This window comes from Hippopotamus amphibius, chromosome 7 (genome assembly GCF_030028045.1).
Source record: "Hippopotamus amphibius kiboko isolate mHipAmp2 chromosome 7, mHipAmp2.hap2, whole genome shotgun sequence".
Classification (NCBI taxonomy): domain Eukaryota; kingdom Metazoa; phylum Chordata; class Mammalia; order Artiodactyla; family Hippopotamidae; genus Hippopotamus; species Hippopotamus amphibius.
This window is the reverse complement of record NC_080192.1, coordinates 133,315,895-133,337,165: the sequence shown is the minus strand read 5'-3', so window position 1 is coordinate 133,337,165 and position 21,271 is coordinate 133,315,895. Positions and strand designations below refer to the sequence as shown.

At 39.0% G+C, this 21,271-nt stretch overlaps 1 protein-coding gene across 6 annotated transcripts in view; it reads right to left on the bottom strand.

The window, feature by feature from the left end:
• Positions 1-774, bottom strand: part of LDAH (lipid droplet associated hydrolase) — a 99,258-nt gene extending 98,484 nt beyond the window's left edge. Inside the window, exon 1 of one of the 6 annotated variants that reach the window (XM_057742332.1) lies at positions 678-774. The gene's annotated coding sequence lies outside the window, so the exon portion shown is untranslated. The remainder of the gene's footprint in view (positions 1-677) is intronic. The other 5 variants (XM_057742331.1, XM_057742329.1, XM_057742333.1 and 2 more) reach the window with 5 other exon arrangements.
• Positions 775-21,271: the final 20,497 nt, after the last annotated feature.

Here is a 21,271-nt window from a genome sequence, read left to right as displayed (position 1 = left end):
TACCATGATGCCTGACAGGCGGTAGAGGCAACAAAAGCGGCTGTTTCCCTAAAATGCTGCACTCCAAATTCAAGGGAGCAAGCAGAGTTCTGACCTTGGCGCCACGGAGAAATATTAGAGCAACTAGAATGAACCTTAAACAAGTGGTCAGGGGAGTGTCAAGTTCAGAGACTGGTGCAAGGGTCAGTTCTCAAAGGTACCTGGCGTAACAAATCTGGGACAGACGTGGGGGAGGAGGTTGATCCTGCTGAGAAACTTGATTCCAAACCAAAAGAGCGCGTTAATGGACAAGGTGGGAAACTGACACCCAGGGAGGGAAGAAAGTGACTTGCCCAGGGCTAGAGGCTTGGTTGGTACAAGAACTCAGATCTTTGGAGTCCCCGGCTTAGACGCTGGTCACTTCTAGTCTCTTCTTCCCTGCCAGTCGCCCAGCGTCCTGACCCTTACCCTACAGTGAGGCCGCCATAAGACTCCCCGAGGCTGACTGCAGTTAGCGGTACAAATGGTACGTTTCCGCTGGTCAGCAGCCAAAAGGGGCTCCCGGCCAAAGTGTCCCTGAACCCCGCAGCGGTCGCAGCCGTCTGGCTGAGGGCGGCATGGGCTCTGCGAGGAGCCATAGAGAGGAAGGGTTCCAGCTCCCACGTGCCCGCCCGGCCGTCCTTTCTCCTACAAGTCACCTGCAGCGTGGGAGGCAGTTCCTCACCTGTCACCTAGAAGGCAGCTGGCTCTACCGTCACCGTCTTGGTGAAGCGCCCCCGACACCGGAAGTCCCGCCTCCCCGTGACGTCACAACGCCGCGCCGCCCGCTGCTCCTGGGAACTGGCGCCTTTAGGACGCGTGGTGTGTCGGGGTTTGGGAGATTCTTGACCCCGACTTGGGCGCTGTGACCCAGATCCAGTGAGACCGCAGGGAAGCTGTACCTGTGCTGGAACTTTCTCTTCCTCTTCATTTGAATTTCACTCGCCTCTTATTTCAGTCATCCTTGATATACTTCAGCTTCCCTTTCTCCTTTCTCCATTTCTCCCCAGTGTTTTCCTCTGCCCATGTTTCCCTTCCTCTGTTACTGGTTGCGTCTCTTGCCTTCCTTTTCCCGCATTCACAGGGAAGTTGGTTCTCAGTCGACCCGTTTATTAGCATTAATATGCGCAGCCTCTGCTCCTCGGCCCTTTAGCAAAATGCTGAAGATGCCTGTTCTAGAGGTATCTCGAGCTTACCACACCCAAACTCCATGAAGACAAAGGTCATATTCATCTTGCGACCTGTTGCCACCCTCAGCACCTGGCACGTAATAGGTGAGCGGCATATTCTGTCCAAAAATGCAACAGAGAAAACAAAGTAGTTTTATAGCCAGGGGGAGAAGCAGACGAGTAGACTGGCAAATCAGTAATCTCCCTCACACTTAGAAAAGAAGACTTGATCCTTTTGTATTCAGCATCTCAGTGAGAGGCACCACTTCCTAACCAGTTGTTGTAAGTTGACTGGTACCTCTTGATTACCTTTCCTGCTTTCAGTTTACTTCCTAAATGTGATAGTTAACCCAAAATGTTTAGAAAATGGCACTCACTGTGCTAAGAGCTTCTCATGAATCAACTCATTTTTAATCCTCAGAGCAACCCCAATGAGGTCAGTAGTAACATGTGACCACAGAGTCTGGAAACAGACTAATGCACAAAATGAGTGAATGATTACATTGCAATGACATTACATGATATATTCCAGGTGTTGTCCCTTGTTACTAATGCACAGCTCAATGTGTGCAAAATTCCAATGAGTGTAGTTCAAATGCAGCAGTTCTTTCAATTTTTGCATATGCATTTATGGTGCATTGCTCAGGTGATTTGGGTCTCCGATTTCATTCAATAAGCCTGTGCCAGAAAAGTTAACCAAAGGGGTTCCTTTTTTTTTTTCTTTTTTTTTTTTAGTCAATCTTTCCAGACCTTTGGCCAGTCTATGTTATTTTCCCCATATTATTTGCTGTTCAAATACTTTCTACCTTCTAGGCACTTATTAGGATTGCACTTCCCTTATAATTCAGGGGTGGGGGAGTGGAGGAAAGGAGGGACCAAGTGGATGTGAGTAGTTCTGGCCAATGAATTGTGAGGAGAAATGCTGTGTCACTTCCAGGCTGAGCGATTGATTTCTTTTGTGAGATCCTTCAGAACTTCACTGTTTCCTTTGGTGTGGTGATGGCAACATTTGAATGATGTCTGTCCCAAAAACCTGTGCCCTTGAGTAGCTGCTGCTACGTAAAGCCTATTGACCATCCTGTGATGAATACACTGGAGAAAGAAAGAAACCTCTGTAAATTTTGGTGTTCTTACAATGTAGCCTGTCCTAATTGATACACAGGGACAGTCACACAGAGAGGATCTTTTTTCTCATGCTCTTGATTTTAGTTCCAAATACTCAGGGGAGACTTTCTGATTGCCTGGGCTTGGGTCTGGTTGTCAGCCATTGTCCAATCATCAGGAACAAGCACTAGGGGTCATATTGTACCTTGTAGACAGGGAGCCTCTGCTACAGTTAAGGGGATCTCAGTGAGCAGGCAGACATTCCACAAAGGTGTCTACTACATGCACACATGGCTATAAAATTAGACTATGGTATACGGATTTAAAAACAATAAATGAAATTGAAACATTTTCACCTTTACATAAAAATTTTAGACTCTCATTACTCATTCAACATTTAATGACTACATTCCAAACACTCTTCCAGGCAGTGAGGACACTAAGGCAACCCAGAGAGAAAAACACTCTTACCGAAACCCAAAATAAACAAATTAAATACATTAACCTATCATGACAGTGGAAGGGGAACTAGAAGGCAGGGTAAAAGAGAATGAGGAGTACATTCATTACCTACTGCTACTTAACAAATTACCCCAAAACACAGCAGCTTAAAACATTTATTATCTCACGTTTCTGAGGGTCAGGAATCCCGGAGAGCCTACCTGGAGCTCAGAGTCTTTCATGAGATTTCAGCCAAGCTGGTTGATTAGGGCTGCGGACATCTTGAAGCTCCGCTGAGCCTGAAAAATCAGTGCTAAGCTCAGTCACGTGATTGTTAGCCAGCCACTGTTTCTCACTGGCTGTTGCCAGAGGCTGACTTACTCCAGGGGCATCTGGGGACTCATTATAAAAGCATTCAGGGGCTGACTCCACATTTCATTAATCTAGCAGTGTCCACAAAAAGATGCAATGCAGGGTCTTTTGATTGTTTTACTTCATGACTACGTGGCAAGGAATAATTTATGGAAAGAAAGCTTCAAAACGTAAATTTAGGCTTATGTAGAATAATTATTCTAATTATGGAGCTCTGAGGAATGTAAATTACTAGAAGGAGAGACTTTTGTCAAACGAGTGATGGCTAATATTTCATGAACATTTACTGTGTGCTAAGTTTTGTGCTACGTGCTTTACGTAGGTCTAGAAGGGAAAGAAGTTTGAGGACAGAGTTCAGGATGATGGTCTCAGGTAGATGGTTCCCTCTTTGCCCAAACCATATGGACTCATTTCTGAGTCCTAGCAAGAGAAGGATTATGGCACGAAGCAGAAGTAATTTCCTGCAAAATCTATGAGAGATTTTGGCATCCCAAGGCAATGCAACTCAGGAACCACTGTGATAAGAGTACAAGGAAATCTGCCGCCTGTTGAGCAGTGAAGCCTCTGTGCCATGTCCCATGGACAGAGAATGATTTAAGGAGATTGTCAACCACGTGTAGCACTTACAGGAAGGAAGTTGCAGTGGAGGTAGTGTCTCAGCCTCCTGCCATTTCATGGGCAACATCATTGAAGAGGAAGAGGAAAAAATAAAAAGTTTGCATTTCTATTATGGCCCAGATCAATTATGCAGGGATCTTTAAAAATAACTCCTAGAAATAGCCGCAGTTGTTGGGGACACTTTAGCAGAGGTAAGAGAGTAGTTGGGGACCCTTTGCAGAAGTGATGGAGGGCCCACAATAGCAATGAGAGTGAGACAGAGAGGTGGGTAACACTTAGATCTTTATGATAGGAAAGAGTATTTCTGGTGGATGTTAGGAGAATGTTAGAGAGACCTGCACTTATTAATAAAATATGTTCCCTTCTTCCTCATTATTCCATTACACAGAAAGTTGAAACTCTTTAGTTTAGACACCCTTTGAATTAAGATATGCAGATTGAATATTATGTAAAAAGGAACAAGAGAAGGAAAAAGAAAAAAGAGCAAGGAAATAAGAGAAAAAATAAAGATTTATTTCTAAGTGTAGAAGACAACTAAGATTTATCTTCAATATATATTCTAGAGAGAGAACTACCAGTCAAAACTATCAGTGAATTTTGAATTGTGGTTTTCCACTGGTTCTTATAGTGAATTTTCTCATTTGTAAATCTTTAAGTATAAATAATTCTAAATGCTTGTAAATATACCATTGCTTCATGCAGCCTCCTTAAGATGGCTCTGGTGTAACCCTGAGATTCACATAAATATCTTTTTTCAAACATTTTAGGTCAAGAAAATAGATTCACAGAGTGATTCATCTTAAACATAAATTTAAAATCAGTAGCTAAAAATTGACAAAACCACATTTAACTCCCATATTATAGTTATACTGTTCCTCCTGACCAAGAGATAGATGGTACTAAAAGCCAGCACACTTGAGCTGTGAGACTTGGAGTGTCTCATAAAAGGACTGTTCACTGATAGCATTGACTTCATAGAGGCACTTAGCTTATAAAAAGAATGAACTAAAAAAAATCTGGCAAACATCAACATTTAGATGTTCAGGCCATCAAGAATAATACAAATATATGTATATTCTATTATATATATTCTATTATGCATATATATATGAGAGACTAGAATAATATTTTTATTCTAAGACTTTCAAGGTCATTCACTGTACATTATATAACTGCAACTCCAAATGTTTTGTTGTAATTGATCATTGATATGATCATTTGTTGTAATTTGATCATTGATATGATCCCGCCCAATGAAACCATACCATAAAGAAGCTTTTAGTAGCAGAGCAGGGTATGGTAAGGATAAGAAAAATACAGGAAACACAATTCAACTACCTCTATAAATTAAAAACAAAGTAGAGGTTGGGACTAGCTACACATAAATATCCCCTTAGAGTACACTATGTTCCCATTTTACTGGATTCTTCAGAAACTAATTGCTCTTTTCAACAAGGTTTTTGTGGGCTAATTATACTGCTACAGAACTTTTACAAATCATTCCTTCTTATTTTTTAATGAGACTATATTCCCCAGTAAAATAAGAATGGATTTTTTCATAAATCAAAATGTCTATCTGTATTATCCATCTATTCAACTGTCATAGATCAAGTAATGGCCCTCCTCAAAGATGTCCTTGTCCTAATTCATGGAACCTGTGAGTATTCTATATTACATGACAAAAAGGGCTTTGCAGATACGATTAAGATGTATTATGGATCTTGAGATGGGGAAAATAGCCTGGATTATCTAGGTGGGCCCAGTGTAATCACAAGGGTCCATATGCGAGGAGAACAGGAAGACCAGAGTCAGAGAGGATGTGTGACAATGGAAGCTGAAGGAGAGAAGAAAATGTGTTGGTGAATGCACTAGTCATAGTCAGAGAGAGAGATCAGAAGATGCTATGCTGCTGTCTTGAAGATGAAGGAAGGGGCCTCAAACCAAGGAATGCAGGCAGCCAATAGCTAGAAAAAGCAAGGAAATGGATTCTCCCCTAGGTCTTCCAGAAGGAACATGGACCTGCCACCACCTTGGTTTTAGCCCAGTGAAGTTAATCTTGAAGTTGTTACCTCCAGAACTGTAAGATATTAAATTTGTATTGTTTTAAACCAATAAATTTGTAGTAATTTGTTTCAGCAGCAATAGGAAACTAATATACCAACTAAATAAAGGCTTAGACATTTCTGTTTTGTAAACAAGTGAATAATATTAGCCAGGTAGAATTCAATCTTCAGAGTACCAGCTTTTACCAAAATCCTATGACTTCTCTTACTTCTTCTAAGTGTGACAGGAGCCCATTTCTCTTTCATTGCTCCTCTGTTCTGCTGTTTGCTAAGTGCTACACCATTTTATACAAAGGACTTGAGCATCTGCGTATTTTGGTGTTGGTGGTGCTGGAATCCTGGAACCAACCCCCTGTGGATACCAAGGGACAACTCTATTCCTCTTTCATGTGACTTTTGACAAGTATTTAATCTTAATAGAGAGAAAGCTAATTGACTAGTTTATGTTTTCCTCTAGTGTTTGAGTTTCTTTGGGCTTAGCCATATGTATTAGCCTTAAGTTTATAGCTTAAAAATGCATTATGCTGTGATCTTAAAAACTGCAAAAGAATTCTATTCTCAGCCCAAACCAACGAGACTAACATATTTGTTTCACACTGTCATTAACAGCCTTAATGAGCCCCAGGCCTACGATTTAGCTCTCTCTGAATTATCCAGTAGAGATATTGTTCTCCACAGTGCTGGGTACCACACCACAGAGGTAAATGTCTACTGTACTCTTGTTCTGTTATTATGGTTTTTCTGTTCAACTTCTGCTTTCTTCAATTTAGATCTCTTTAAAAGAGTCTCCTGCTTTCCTGTCTTTTCATAGTCTAGTTCCTGAAAACTAAAAGGTAGTCACATCATTAGCATAGAGTTCATTTTCATTTATGGTTTTCTTTAAAATTCCTTAGTGAAATTGATAGCGTTAAACAAAAAGTTTTTTAAATGTTGAATTTCCGACATTATTAAAGCATCTTAACTTTTAGTTTTAACATCATCTGTTTTTGTAACATTTCAGAGAGGGCAAGGAACCACATTCATTTTCCTTTTTTCTTCCATTTTTTTGGGGGGGATTTTTTCCCCAGATGGTAAAATTGAGATCTCGACCCCAAAGAGTATCTCTGGGGACTGCGTGGATGCATGAACTTCTGGCTGCCCAAATCTGGCCCTCTCCTATGCTTGGGGAAATGTTCCACATGATAAATCTTATAACATCCTGAGAATTGTCCTGGGCTTGGTTCAAGACAACTCCTTCTAGCCAAGGAAATGGGATCATCCTACATAAACCTGTCCTGATGTTGTAGACAAACTCATCGTCAGGTGCCATATTGAATAGAATGCTCTTAAGCGTTAGAAGAGGGGGGATTCACTGAACTATAAATTGGGTAAGAAGAGCTTTTGACTGAAAGGAGTTCTTGAGTCCTGCCTTGAAACACTGCTGCTATTTGCATAAAGGAGAAAGAAAATGGTGTTCTAGGCAAGGAGATTAACAAAATATATTAAATGGTTTAAGTGGCATGATCTAGTGGAGAAAAGTTGACTCTAGTCTCAACTTTGCATGATCAAGACTAGTAATGCTTGTACCTCAAATATTTTCACTAAGGTTGCTCACAGTTTCTGCTGAAGAATTGCCCTGTGCTCCTTCATGTCCATTTCAACATACTTTCCAAACCTTCCTGATCTTACATATCTCATGCCCTCTGCCTGGAATGCTATTCTCTTCCCTGGTAAACCTACCCCATTGGCCCAGAAAATTCCTACACAGCTTTCAACACTCAAATATCACTCTCCTTACTTTCCTAGGCAGAATTAGGGTCCTTGGCTTTCAAGATACCTTAATCATATCTGTAGCCTTACAATTATTACATCTACAGTATGTTCACATGACTGTTTTTTCATTTATTTGTTTTGCTGGAACATTTAAAAGCAAATTCCAGACATTGTATTATTTTAACCGTAAATACTTCAGTATGAATCTCTAACAGATAAGGACTTTCAAAGAAAGAACAACAATACTTTTATTACACCGCACAAAATTAGCAATAACTCTTTAATGCTTTTAAATATCCAGCTCGTATTCAATTTCTCTAAAATGGATTTAGCTGACTGTGTCCTCATGGTTCCAATCTGGGGCTTCTAGGACAACAATAAGTGTTTGCATTTTACCATTGGAGTATATCAATGTTGTCATTTACTCTCATTGCAGAACCTCTGATGGTTTATTTTAGACAATGTAGAGCAAGGACAAAATTTAAAATGGAAATTAAAATGTATATAAAATAAAATTTTAACTTTGAGCATGAACCATAGCACAGCCTTGGATTTATTAAATAATGTATTCTTAAGCAGGTTCATAGCTTTCTGGAGGCAAAATCTATCTTGTCCATCTTGTCCCCAGAAGGACATCCAAAGAGCAATTATTGGTAGAATAGTCTCCTGAGTGTCAAAGGAAGACTCTCCTGATGGGTCTCTTTCTTGACGGATATAGGCCATAGGCTAATGGTGAGACCAAATGAATTTTTAAAAAACCCACAAACCCAACAAGCTGGAATATAATTTTCACTCCTAATGTTTCTTTCTCTGCCAAGGGAAAGTAGAGCAACTTGCCTGATAATGTAAATTTGGGGAGGATAAACTATTCATGCTTAACTCATTTCTGTTTTCTTCTTCTAGGAACTAGCATCCCATAGGGAGCAGAAGGTCTTTGCTCTTCCATGATATGAACTAAGCAACTCTCCACCCCTGTAGAAGACTGCCTCTGACTGAGTGGGTAAGTGTCTAATTCTTTGGTTCACTTTGCAGGCGCTTTTGATATGCATGCTAGCTGTGGGCCCTAATATAGCCTTTATCAGAAATTGAGATGATATTTAGGTCTCCAGATGTTCTGTAAGCATAAATAAGATTAGGGTTTTATTTCTCAGTTTTTTCAGAAGCCAGATGAAGGGTACTGTTTTGGGGGTCTTGTCAAAAATATAAATAATAATAAAATGGTATGTTAATATGCTGCTATACTCTATTGGCTAATATTTGATACAGGAGTATACACTGATATTCTTGAGTGGGATTAATTTGTGGCTTTTAGGGTTTTTGTTAGCAATATTACACTAGTTTTATAAAAAAGAATTTGGAAGTTTTCATTCTTTTTATTTTCTGTGCTCTGGAACAATTTAAATAATATTGGAACTATCAAAAAATATATATTTTTTTCTAAAAATCACTCTTGTAAATCAGGTTCTCATATTTATTTGCTTAGAGGTGAGCAAAGTAGTCAGTTATGAATCTTTCAGTTTTCTCTTATTTATGATTCTTCCCTGCTGCTTTCCTTGACAATCTTTTATTCCTTGAGACTTGTTTGTAAATATAAACTTTCCAGCTATGAATTTTCCTCTGAGCTTTGCTTTGCTTCTGTCCCATGTTTCTGAGGTACTGATGGGCAAAGTCATTTGATAAACAAGCAGATTTGCCCAATTGAGAGATCTATTGTCCTGTGAAGAAGAGAGTGGAACAGTCCATTGTTTGGACAAACATGTTTCCAGGAAGTCTCAAGAAATAAACTTCTTCCCAATAATTTTCTAGCCTTCCCACGGAGAGATTGTATTTTGTGTCCCACCGGTATCAAACCTGAACATGTGGCTTGTTTTGGACAATGAAATGTTAACGAATGGTCCACTGCGGGTTTCTACTCTTGTGGCCTTCTGTCATTCCTCTTATCTCGCTGCCTCAAGATCAGTATATCCCAGACTGGGGCTGTTTGCTAATCCAGGGTCCCAGAATGAGGAAGACATGGAATAGACATGGAAGCAACCAGTGAAGGACATGTAATGAGATTTCTGGGTTGTTTGTTATTGCATCATCAGCTAGCAAAACTGTCTGATACAGCATATATCAGATATATTTATGTATATCTATCCCTTTATTTTATTTTATTTTATTTTTTGGCTGGTTGGGTCTTAGTTGCTGCACTCGGGCTTTCTCTAGTTGTGGCAAGTGGCAGCTACTCTTCATTGCAGTGTGCGAGCTTCTCATTGCAGCAGCTTCTCTTGTTGCAGAACACGAGCTCTAGGCAATGGGCTTCAGTAGTTGCAGCATGTGGGCTCAATAGTTGTGGCGTGTGGACTCTAGGGCATACAGACTTCAGTAGTTGTGGCACGGGCTCAGTAATTGTGGTTCACGGGCTCTAGAGCACAGGCTCAGTAGCTGTGGTACGCAGGCTTAGTTGCTCCATGGCATGAGGGATCTTCCGGGACCAGGGATCAAAACCGTGTCCCCTGCATTGGCAGGTGGATTCTTAACCACTGCACCACCAGGGAAGTCCCTATCTATTCCTTTATATGTACCTTTATATACTATACAATATATACATATAACATATCATGCATACTCAAATATGACATAGTAACATCTTTTGAGCAAATAATGTGTAGGTAAAGTTTATGGAACTTAAGATGTAATTTTTGTTAATTAAATTTTATCAAAATTTATAGTTGTATTTTTGCTTTTATGACACATTTATGATCATAGTCTTGATTTGTTTGATGCCAAGCCTTTGTTCAAAAAAGTTCCTTCATTACAGGTTTGTTTCCTTGAGAAAATCCCATTGCTCTATACCCATCAGCTTTGGGACATGGTTATAGAAATTCACTAATGTGAAAAAAGTACACTGCCTCTACTTGTTTGCAGTTTTTTAATTCTTGTGACCTGTAATCATAGTGACATAATGTAGCTTTATAAATGTTGTCTCTTACAGAAGAAAAATAAATGATCTCCTATAACCTTCAGCTATGTAAACAGTATTAGATATGAAAATAGTTTTAAAAAATTCTAAATAGGGAAAAGAAAGTGCTCTATTTTTTCCTTCAAAACATAGATAAGAAGTCAAGTAATATTTAAAGATTCCAAAATATACATCTTACTTTTAACACCATAAATTGAGTTGTGCCTTTGATTTAGCAAGTGCTTATCTAGTTTTTCAATTATTGTAATGTCTTATAGGACATTATTTATTGATAGATCTAAGCAAAAACATAAGATGCCAAAAATATTTGAAAATAATGTTTTTGGTTCAGTGCCCCCCGCCTTACATTATCATTATTTTACACGGCAAAGCTGGCATAAGTGAAAATTTGGTTAATTGTCTAATTTTGTTCTTATAAACCCCAATTCTCTGTATGTGAGTACAAATCTGAGTTTTAGTATGCTAATCTCTGAGTAATCAGATATGCCTAGGAAAAAATAATCTGCAGGGGAACTGCAACTGCAGACCATGTGATTTGCATTATTAGTACTTTCCATGTAATACTTCTACACATTGTTATCATTAGCAACACAGCTTCAATCATGAATATCACCAAGTTCAGAAGAAATCACTTCTGAATTGTCTCTATTAGACCATGATCAAGAGGAAAAAATACAAGACCTAGTTTTCCTTTCGTGTTGTATCTGACATTTTTAAATAGACTCATTTTCTGTGGTTTCATGTAACCTATTACATTTGTCACTGAATGGCAAGGAGGCCTGTCTCTCATTAGCACTTCCGCTGGTACTTGAGAAAAATATCCTGGAAGAAAAAAGATTCAATTTTCCCCCCTGGATTTGGAGGCATTTGATTTTTTTGAGAATTTCAGTGAATATCGTCTCTAATTTTAGTTGAATACCCCTCACCATATGATGTTACAAGATATAACTAACATACTATCCGTCTAGAAATATGTTTCTCTTTGATCCTAAAAATGGCTTTTGATTAAAAAATTGGCTCTCCGTTATGTTAAGAGTGAGATAGGATTTAAGTGGTGGTGAGGGAGACTGATCTAGAAAGGACAGAACAAAAGAATAGATCAGAATTAAATGTTCCTTTTCTATCTGTCTCAATTTTCTTTCCTCCTTTATGTTCGTCTGAGACCCAGGATTCCCTGTAAACTTCTGCAGATTTGAAATGTGCTCATATTGGGTTTGTCTGTAGTGTGTTGCGTGTGTGTGTGTCTGTGTGTCTCTGTCTGTGTGTCTCTTTGGAAGGAAATCTTGGAAAGTGTTTTTAGCCCAGTTGTTTGCCTTGTTCCTCCTTCGTTTTTCTCCCAGCACTGGAGAGGTTCTTAACATCCCTTAGTGACTCTGTTGGGGTGAGCCATGTAGGATGTGACAGAATTCCTCTTGCACCACTCATTAATGGGCATATCCTAATGTGAGTGCCGAATGATCTTTCAGTTGTGAACATTAGACTGTGTCACTCTCATGCTTAATATTGCTTCTTGGCTCCCTTTTACCTAAAAGATGAAACCCACACTCTATCCAGCATGATAAGGTCTTCATGATCTGGTCCTAATCTTCAATTCTGACCTCATCTCCACCTTCCAAGAGTCTAAACCTTCTAGAGTTTCCCTACAAGCTATATTCTGATCCCTCTGTCTTTGCACATCCTATTTGTGTGGCCTAGGATGTTATTCACCAACTGGGGAAGCTAATTAATTCCTTTTGTTCCTTTTATTTTCAATTCAAATTCTAAACCTTTCCAGTGAAGCCTTTCCTACCCTGCCTCAGGCATCCTACAGAGTTCCCACTGTACTTTGTACACACCTGCTAAAGCAAAGACAGCTAATTTACACCCAAACCAATATCCCTTCTCCCCTCTTCTACTCTTAAGAGATTCCTGATTTTATTTGGAGTGTCAGTGTGCCAAGTTCCCAGACTTCTTGTGGCGAAGTGATCCATCTCTGGCCAAGGAAGTACAAGTATATGCTGTGTGGGACTTCTAAGAAATCTTGTCAAAAGGAGAAAACTGGAACTGGCCCTTTCTATCTTTATATACTGCTTGAAGTGTGGGTGTATTGGCTGGAGCTCCAGCATTCATTGTGGACCACAAGACTTCCATGAGAAAACACCATGTGTTAGAGATTGTGGGGCAGAAAGAAGCAGAAATCTAAAATTGACACTGTGAGGTTGCTTTAACAGCTTCGGACTATGTAGCTCTGAACTCTTTACATGAGAGAAAGAGGTTTATTTATTGTGTTTTAACCTGGCCCTATTTAGGTTTTCTGTTACGTGCACCAACTCTAATCTTGATTAATACATCTGCCTTACAGCAGTTACCAAAGTGTATAGTATGGGTCTATTTTCATATATATCTTTCAGTTTGTTATTTCCCAGTAGGACAGCTGGGGTTACTGTGTTATGTACTAATATTAGTATCATATGGAGTCCTGCCAGGGCATTACTCTTGAATTGGTGGTGGGGTTGAGAGTGAGGTTTTCCAAAAGGTCATTCATTTCTTTTCTTCCTTTTTTTTTTTTTAACCATCTGTCACTATAGAAAATTTGACGTCATTATTGACTATATTCTCCTACACTGTACATTTCATACTGTGACTCATTTGTGACCGGAAATGTGTAACTCTTTCTCTTCTCCCTCACCCCCTCCCTCCTGGCAACCACCAGTCTGCACTTTGTATCTATGACTATGTTTCTATTTAGTTATGTTTGTTCATTTGTTTTGTTTTTTAGATTCCACATATAAGTGAAGTCATATAGTATTTGTCTTTCTCTGTTTGACTTACTTCATTTAGTGTAATACCCTCTAGGTCCATCCATGTTGTTTCAAATGGCAAGATGTAATTTTTTTTATAGCTGAGTAGTATTGCATTGTAAATATGTTCTCTATCTTCTTTATCCATTCATTTATTTATTGGCATTTAGATAGCATCCATATCTTGGCTATTGTAAATAATGCTGCAGTGGACACAGAGGTGCAGATAGCTTTTCAAATTAGTGTTTTTGTTTTCTTTGAGTTAATAACCAGGAGCAGAATTGCTGGGTCATATGGTAGTTCTATTTTTAATTTTTTGAGGAATCTTCATACTGTTTTCCATAGTGGCTGAACCATTTACATTCCCACAAACAGTGCATGGAGGGTTCCCTTTTCTGCACATACTCAGCAACACTTATTTGTTGTCTTTTTGACAATTGCCATTCTGACAGGTGTGAACATATCTCATTGTGGTTTTGATTTGCATTTCCTTAATGATTAGTGATGTTGAGCATCTTTTCATGTGCCTATTGGCCATCTGTATATCATCTTTGGAAAAATGTCTGTTCAAGTCCTCTGCCCATTTTTAAATCAAGTTGTTTTTTTTTTTTTTGATGTTGAGTATATAAGTTCTCTGTATATTTTTGCTATTAACCCCGTATCAGATATATCATTTGCAAATATCTTCGCCCATTCAGTAAGCAGCCCTTTTCATTTTGTTGATAATTTCCTTCACTGTGCAAAAGCTTTTTAATTTGATATAGTTCCACTTCTTTATTTTTGCTTTTGTTTCCCTTGGCTGAGGAGACATATACAAAAAAATTTTGCTAAGAGCAATGTCTAAAACAGTATACTGCCTATGCTTTCTTCTGGAAGTTTTATGGTTTCAGGTCTCAAAATATCATTCTTGGTGTCTGTCATATAGATAAGAGGCAAAAATAAGGCCAGAACCACTGTAAGGGAGAACTCAGTGGATAAAAGAAATAACTGAGCCTTTCTCATCCTCCCTGAGCCTGAACTATGAGGAATCTAGGTTTCCATAAGGACACCTTCAGGTGAGGAGTGTTGAAGTTTGCCTTTTTATCTCTGGAGGCCCATGGGGATGCAGACTGAGTGGGCCCAGTAACAGATCACAAAGTGAGCATGAGTAAGTCATAGCTTATGAGTCAATTTATTCTAGATGTGTGCTACTCTCTGTGTATATTTCCATTTTAAATGTTTCAGCTGCATCTAAGCATTATTCAGGAGACCAGGGCAAGGGCCTGTGTCTGTCTTGGGCATGCAGATATGCAGAGTCCTTCTGAAGTCAGCATGATGGTAACTACAAAAATCAACCAGGAACCATAACAGGGAGAACACAGAAGGAAAGAGTGAGCTGGGGCAGACACCCTTTGCCCCAAGAGTGCCTGCTTTCAATGCAAGGTCCTTCGTTAAGGAATACGGAATTTCTCTTCAATTATGAACATGTATGATGTTATTTCTAGAAGGGCACATAGAGGTCATTTAGTCCAACCCTCTCATTTTAGGGTTGACCCACAGAGGTTACATGAACTTAGCTCTGTCAGTGCCAGAGCCAATTCAATATTCTTTCCACTATGCAATATTGATATCAGGTTATTGAACAAATCAATTTTCAATGAAATAAAACACATTTAAAAATTGTGTGTTTATACATTTTTATGGAGAAGAAATTCACAGTTTTTAAAAATCAAATTTTCCAGAGCATCCACAAGCTATAGCATAAATAATAAGTGTTGGGAAGATGACAGTTTTCATCACAACTTCTGCACCAGCTGTCCAAGCTCCTGTGAATGAGATTCCAACAAGTAAGTCCCTCCCACCCCCAACTCCATCTACCAACTGATTTTCTCCTGAAAAAAAGTAGCTTTTATTCTCACAGAAATCTTCTTCCTTTGATGTCTCACCTTACTTGCACTTATGGCTTTAACAGGAAAATACCTTTCCTATAGTAGGTGCTCAGGTCAGAGGTATATGGATTTTCTATATCCGATTCTACCTGCATAGAGATAAAAGTTTGTTTCTGTCACCATTGATTGTATTGAAAGATCCAGGGCACCTCAATCAGTCACATTTTTCTTTGTTCTTCACAAATGTTTTCTCAGTTCAGAGTGACAATTTGAACTCAGAAACTCTTTAATCCACTATGATTTCTGACCTGTGTTGACTCTGAATATTATATTTATCTCTAAAGTGATCTTTTTCTTCTATTTTTATTTGATATTTTATGCATCATGGTTCCTTTACTTGGACAAAGTAGTTAACAAAATAAAATTTCAAAATGTTAACATCATTGAATGATGAATGAATGAATAATAACAGCATTTTGAAAGAGAAGCATTGACTCTGAGTGCAGCTGTGGATGGAGTAAGCTATGTTGCCACTCATTGTACCTGGGTCCCTGGTGTCTCAGATCTACTCCATGTTTTTTTTTTAAATACATCTTTATTAGAGTATACTTGATTTACAATGTTGTGTTAGTTTCTGCTGTACAACAAAGTGAATCAGCTCTCTATATACATATATCCCCATATCTCCTCCCTCTTGAGTCTCCCTCCCATCCTCCCTATCCCACCCCTCTAGGTCATTACCAAGCACCTAGTTGATCTCCCTGTGCTATGCAGCAGCTTCCCACTAGCCATCTATTTTACATTTGTGTATGTATGTTGATGCTACTCTCTCACTACTTCTGAGCCTCCCCTGCCCCCCTCTCCCTCCCCGTGCCCTCAGGTCTGTTCTCTACATCTGCAGCTTTATTCCTGCCCTGCCACTAGGTTCATCAGTACCACTTTTCCACTCTATGCTTTTGAAACAATGTTTGTGGTATGATGCTGTTGAAATAGTAACTGGTTCAGTTTTTGTTCCTGTTTTGTCATTCTGGCCCTTCTCTCACCCAATTAAGTGGGCATTCCACGTTTCCGGCATTGGGGTAGGAAGGACACAGCAGAAGACAGAAAGAAAGCAATCCTTGCTTTTGTGTTTCAAAACTCTAAGCCTCAGTGAAAGGGGAGAAACTCAAGTGACTGGATTATAGATTGGAAGACTTTTTGATAAGAGAAAACTTGGGGACATTCTTTAGGCTAGGAGGGTTGTGAGAGAAAGGGGAAGATACAACTAATTAGGGGAGAGCTTGGTGGAACTGGGTTGGACCATGGGGAAAGGAAGAGAGATGGCATCTGGAGACAATTCCACGTCTCACTTGAGCAACCAAAGTATTCACTACCCATGAGCCATAAAGGAGTTAGGCCAGTGTCCACAGGCAGTCAAGTCGCCTTTTGAACATCCCCTGGGTTAAGGAACCCTTGGGTTTAGCTGCCTAATAGGAAACTCCCTAGCAGTGGTCAACTTGTCACTTATGGACCCTCAGCAGGAGGAGTTATGACCTTTTTAGAGTTTTGATTGGGATGTACCCAGCCACTCCATGTGGGACTACCTCTTACTTGGTGTCCTAGGACATTCATAATCCTCCTGAAGGAAGGGAGCATCCTGGTCTGTAAATACTGTGGTGAGTGAAACCAAAGTCTTGTGACTTAGGTTTAACTTGAACTGAACAGAATCAGCTCGAGATCTCTCCACCACATCTTGGCCTATAGTAAAGCACTCCTTTATTGTCTGGCTGAGTTGGGAAGTTTTTAGGGAGTTACAAATAGGAGTCTGGATTGTTTGAAAGGTGTTAGTGAGAGTAAGAAAGGTCCTAGAAGCAACAGATTGAAAGTCAAGCTGTCGCCTCTGCCCACCCATGGCATTTTAGTGGGACATCAGCTTTAATTTACCCCTTTTCTTTTTCCATTTTGTGACCTTGGCTGATCTAACTAGAAACCACCTCTGCTTTCTTTTCCCCTATTATGCTTGTCTGTGGAATGTTGCTTACATGGGCATCATCAGGAAACGTTGTCCCAGACATGGAAATGGGCAAAAGATACTGAAGTGTGTCCTTTCAGTGTAGTGCTGGATATTGTCTGGTGTATACTTGGGGGTTGTCTAATTGTAAACAGGTGTGCTTCTTTCACTGGTTTTCTATGGGCCTTCTATAAGGGTAGAAGGTAATTTATAAAAATCTGATTGTAGTACATACGATTATTGTCCTTAGTAATGCAAATGAATTTTGTCTGGTAGAGGTAAAATTGATTCTGTCTGTAAAAAAAAGAAAAACATTAAAAACAAACCAAGAAAAAATTAATATCTTGTTAAGCTTAAGAGTATTAATCAGTTTTACATCTATTAGCTAATCGATTTCAGGATTCCAAAGATATTTTGGAAATATAAATTCTATAATATGTATGTATATGTATACATATATATGAACATATATATATATATTCAAATTCTCCTTTAAGCTGGTCTTACTATCTACTATTTCTCTTGCTAATTAATAGCTTGAATAAAATAAAATAATAAAATCTTTGACATGTTCATTTTGTATTTGCATGAGTCATTTTAACTTTTTGAATTTATATTTTAGGAGGATAATTTCTTAATATGATGCGGACTTCTTGAGATGATTTTCTGAGACTTTTTTCCTTCTTGTTTACTTTATGCTACTTTTAAAACGTTGTTTTCTGTTCTAGAACACAAGATTTTTTCCATTGCTCTAAGTGGTCATAACTTTAGATGTAAACAGAGAGGAATGTGGTTGATTGCTGCAAGTACTAATTTTTCTTAATCATGGGACATTTTTTGTTCAATAAAATGTCTTTACGCTGGTTGGCTTAGTCTTGTAGGACAAGATGTACTTATAAACCTAATCAAGCATCTTGCCCGGATTCATATGTACAGAGAGGCTGGGCATTAGCAATGTTAATGGAACTAGCATTATTATGAGAGCAGACACAAACCAACATTTCCTTCTTCTAATGATTTATGGCTGAGCTAAGCACCATAAACCACATTAGACTTTTTATCCGAGTGGGATAAAACAAGGATTATCTAGTATAGAAAAATAGTATAAGCAAAGTATTGGAGATTATAAGCATTGGAATGACCAAGATGTGAGGAAAGATTTTACTGATTGGACAGATTATAAAGAGGAACAGTGGAAGATAAGATAAGCAAAGACATTTGAAATTTATCCTACAGGAAAGTGAGGAGATTCTGGTAATTCTTAAGTAGGGGAATGGAATTCTAAACATAAATGGCTTAAGAAGGCTAATATGGCAGCCATGTGTCACAAGGACTGGATTTAGAGGTGGCTGGCTGAGGTGGGTGGGGGAGAATTAGAGACAGCCTTGAGAACATCCTAGATGAAAGACGAATGTAGATTTTTCAAAGGTTTAATGACCTTTGGAATAGAAAATGGAAAAGAGTGATATTGAAAATGACTTCAAAATTTTGAACCTTGGGATGAATGATACCATTGAAAGGAAGGACAGATAAAATTTCTGTTTTCTGAATTTTTTCAGTATAAGGCAGATCTGACAATATAATAATTTATATTCTGTGATTTTCTTTGCTTTTTAAATTTTGAAGCATTTCACCCGATTTGTCTCATCTGGTAGTCACAACAGTCTGTGAGGCAGGTATAGTAATTGCCAGGTTCCAACTGTTACTCTTAAGGAAGAAGCTGAAGCTCAGAGATGTTAAGGGATTACATGATTTATTCAAACTTCAGGGAGATTGCCCAACTTAGAGTGATTGTGTTTTTGATCAAAGAAGTTAGTAAAATGCTGTACAAGCATCATAGGAATTCAGGATAATGAGTGAGTATCCAGTTAGAGAAAGAAGAGGTTGGGCATGTAGATATGGTCAAATTCTATTCTAGATGTGAAACATGGATATCATGGATGTGAAATAGTTGGAAAGTAAGTGTCCAAGTATTTGCAACTTGACTCTCTAGTGTTAATCCAAATTGGAAGTAGAGTCTTACCCAGTAAAGACATATTATAAGACAGACGTACTGATCACTCTCTACCCAGATTTCTGGAAATATTCTGGTGTATAGCATAAAGAGTACCCCTCCTTTTCCTTCAAGGAGGAGAAATTGATTTGACTAAACAAGAGGAGGGATAGGGTCAGCATAAGACTTGAAGATGGAGAGAAGGGAGAGAACTGTGAAAAGTCCTCCCTGAAGTGAGATACTCCTCCACCCACCATAGGATTTTTGCAAGGTGGGAAGAGAAGCTCTTGTCATGTGCATCCCTTGTTTTGTATGTTCCAGAAACAGTTCTGGAGCAGCACTGCATGTTCTCATCTCCCCATTCTCCACAGGTCAGGGATAAGTGGAAGTACCGAGGGTAGTGGAAGTACTGATTAACCCTCACAGCCAGTTTCATTTCCGGATACTGGTCATTAGTGTCAAAGCCTTAAAGCACGTGTGCCTGTTATCAAGACTATACCTTGTCTTCCTCTCATACTTCATGGGGTTCTGATAAAGAATCCTGCTGCTTGGGTTAGTTTCTGTGTGGCATTGAAGGGATTTTTCAAATCTGTTCTGTCATCAAATGAATGTTACATCCCCAGAGTTGCAATTGAGGTACTTAGCATCAATGCCAATCAGTGGTAAATGTTGGCAGCAAAGAGCGTGTATTTCTGTCATTTCCAGTGATGTTGTACATAATAAAGTGTCAAGGCCTCTCCAGAGCCCAGAAGAAAAGTGCTGGAATCCTTAGCTCTGAGCCTTTGATGTGTGTGATGGCTAATTTTATGTCAACTTGGCTGAGCCATTATGCCCAGATATTTGGTCAAACAATATTGTGGATGTTTCTGTGAAGGTGTTTTTTGGATGAGATTCACATTTAAATTGGTGGATTTTGAGTAAAGCAGATTATATTCCATAACATAGGTGGGCCTCTCCAATGAGTTGAAAGCCTTAATAAAACAAAGACTGATCTCTCCCAAGCAAGAGGTAATTGTGATAGAAGTTTGCCTTTGGACTTGGAATGCAGCTTTTCTCTCGGTCTCCAGCCTGCTGGCCAACCCTGCTGATTTTGGACTTGCCAAACTTCAAAAATCATATGAGCCAGTTTCCTAAAATCTCAATCTCTCTCTCTCTATTTTTTCCTCTAATTTTCTAGTTATCTTATTGTTACATAACAAACAACCCTGAAACTTAGTGGCACAACTAAGATGGCTCAACTATGGGCTGGAATAAAGATCCACTTTTAAGACAGTTCTCATACAACTACATGGCTAGCAAGTTGGTACCAGCTGTTGTTTGGGAACTTAGCCAGAGCTGTTGGCTAGGAGCCTCTGTTCCTCTCCATGTGGGTCCCTCCACAGGCTGCTTGGGCTTGCTCATAGCATGGAGACTATATTCTAAGAAGAGAAGAACCAGGCACATGTATCTCCTTTTACAACCCAGCCTAGAAGTCACATAGCATCATACCTACCATAATCACAAAGCCACCCAGATTTAAGGGTGAGGGATTCTAGGGTTGCCAGTTATGAGATGCTCAGTTAACTTTGAATTTCAGATAAATCACATTTTTTTTTAGTATTAAGTATGTCATATGCAATATTTGGGTCACACACTAAAAATTATTTGTGCTTCCTGTATTTTTCCTTTTTAAATCTGGCAACCCTGTTATAGACCTCCTCTGTTAATGGGAGAAGACTCAAAGTCACATTGTAAAAAAAGCATGTAGAATGACAGTATTGTTGTGCCATATTTGGAAAATACCCTCTGCCCCAGTCTGCCTTCTGACTACAACGGTTTCCATCCCTCATATGTGCAAAATAAACTCATTCCTTATTCCCAAGACCACCAAGTCTCATCCATTTAAGAATCATCTTGAAGCCCAGGATCTTATCATCTTGATCAGGTCCACATGCAGAAGAGGCAGAGGGGTACCATTCCTCAGGTACAACTCCTTGAGTCTCATTTTCTTTTTCTTTCCCTTTCATTCGTACTTTCTTTCTTTCTTTCTTTCTTTCTTGCTTGCTTGCTTGCTTGCTTGCTTGCAAAGTGATTCAGATATAGATATATAGATACATAATCTTTTTCAGATTCTTTTCTGTTAGAGGTTATTACAAGAT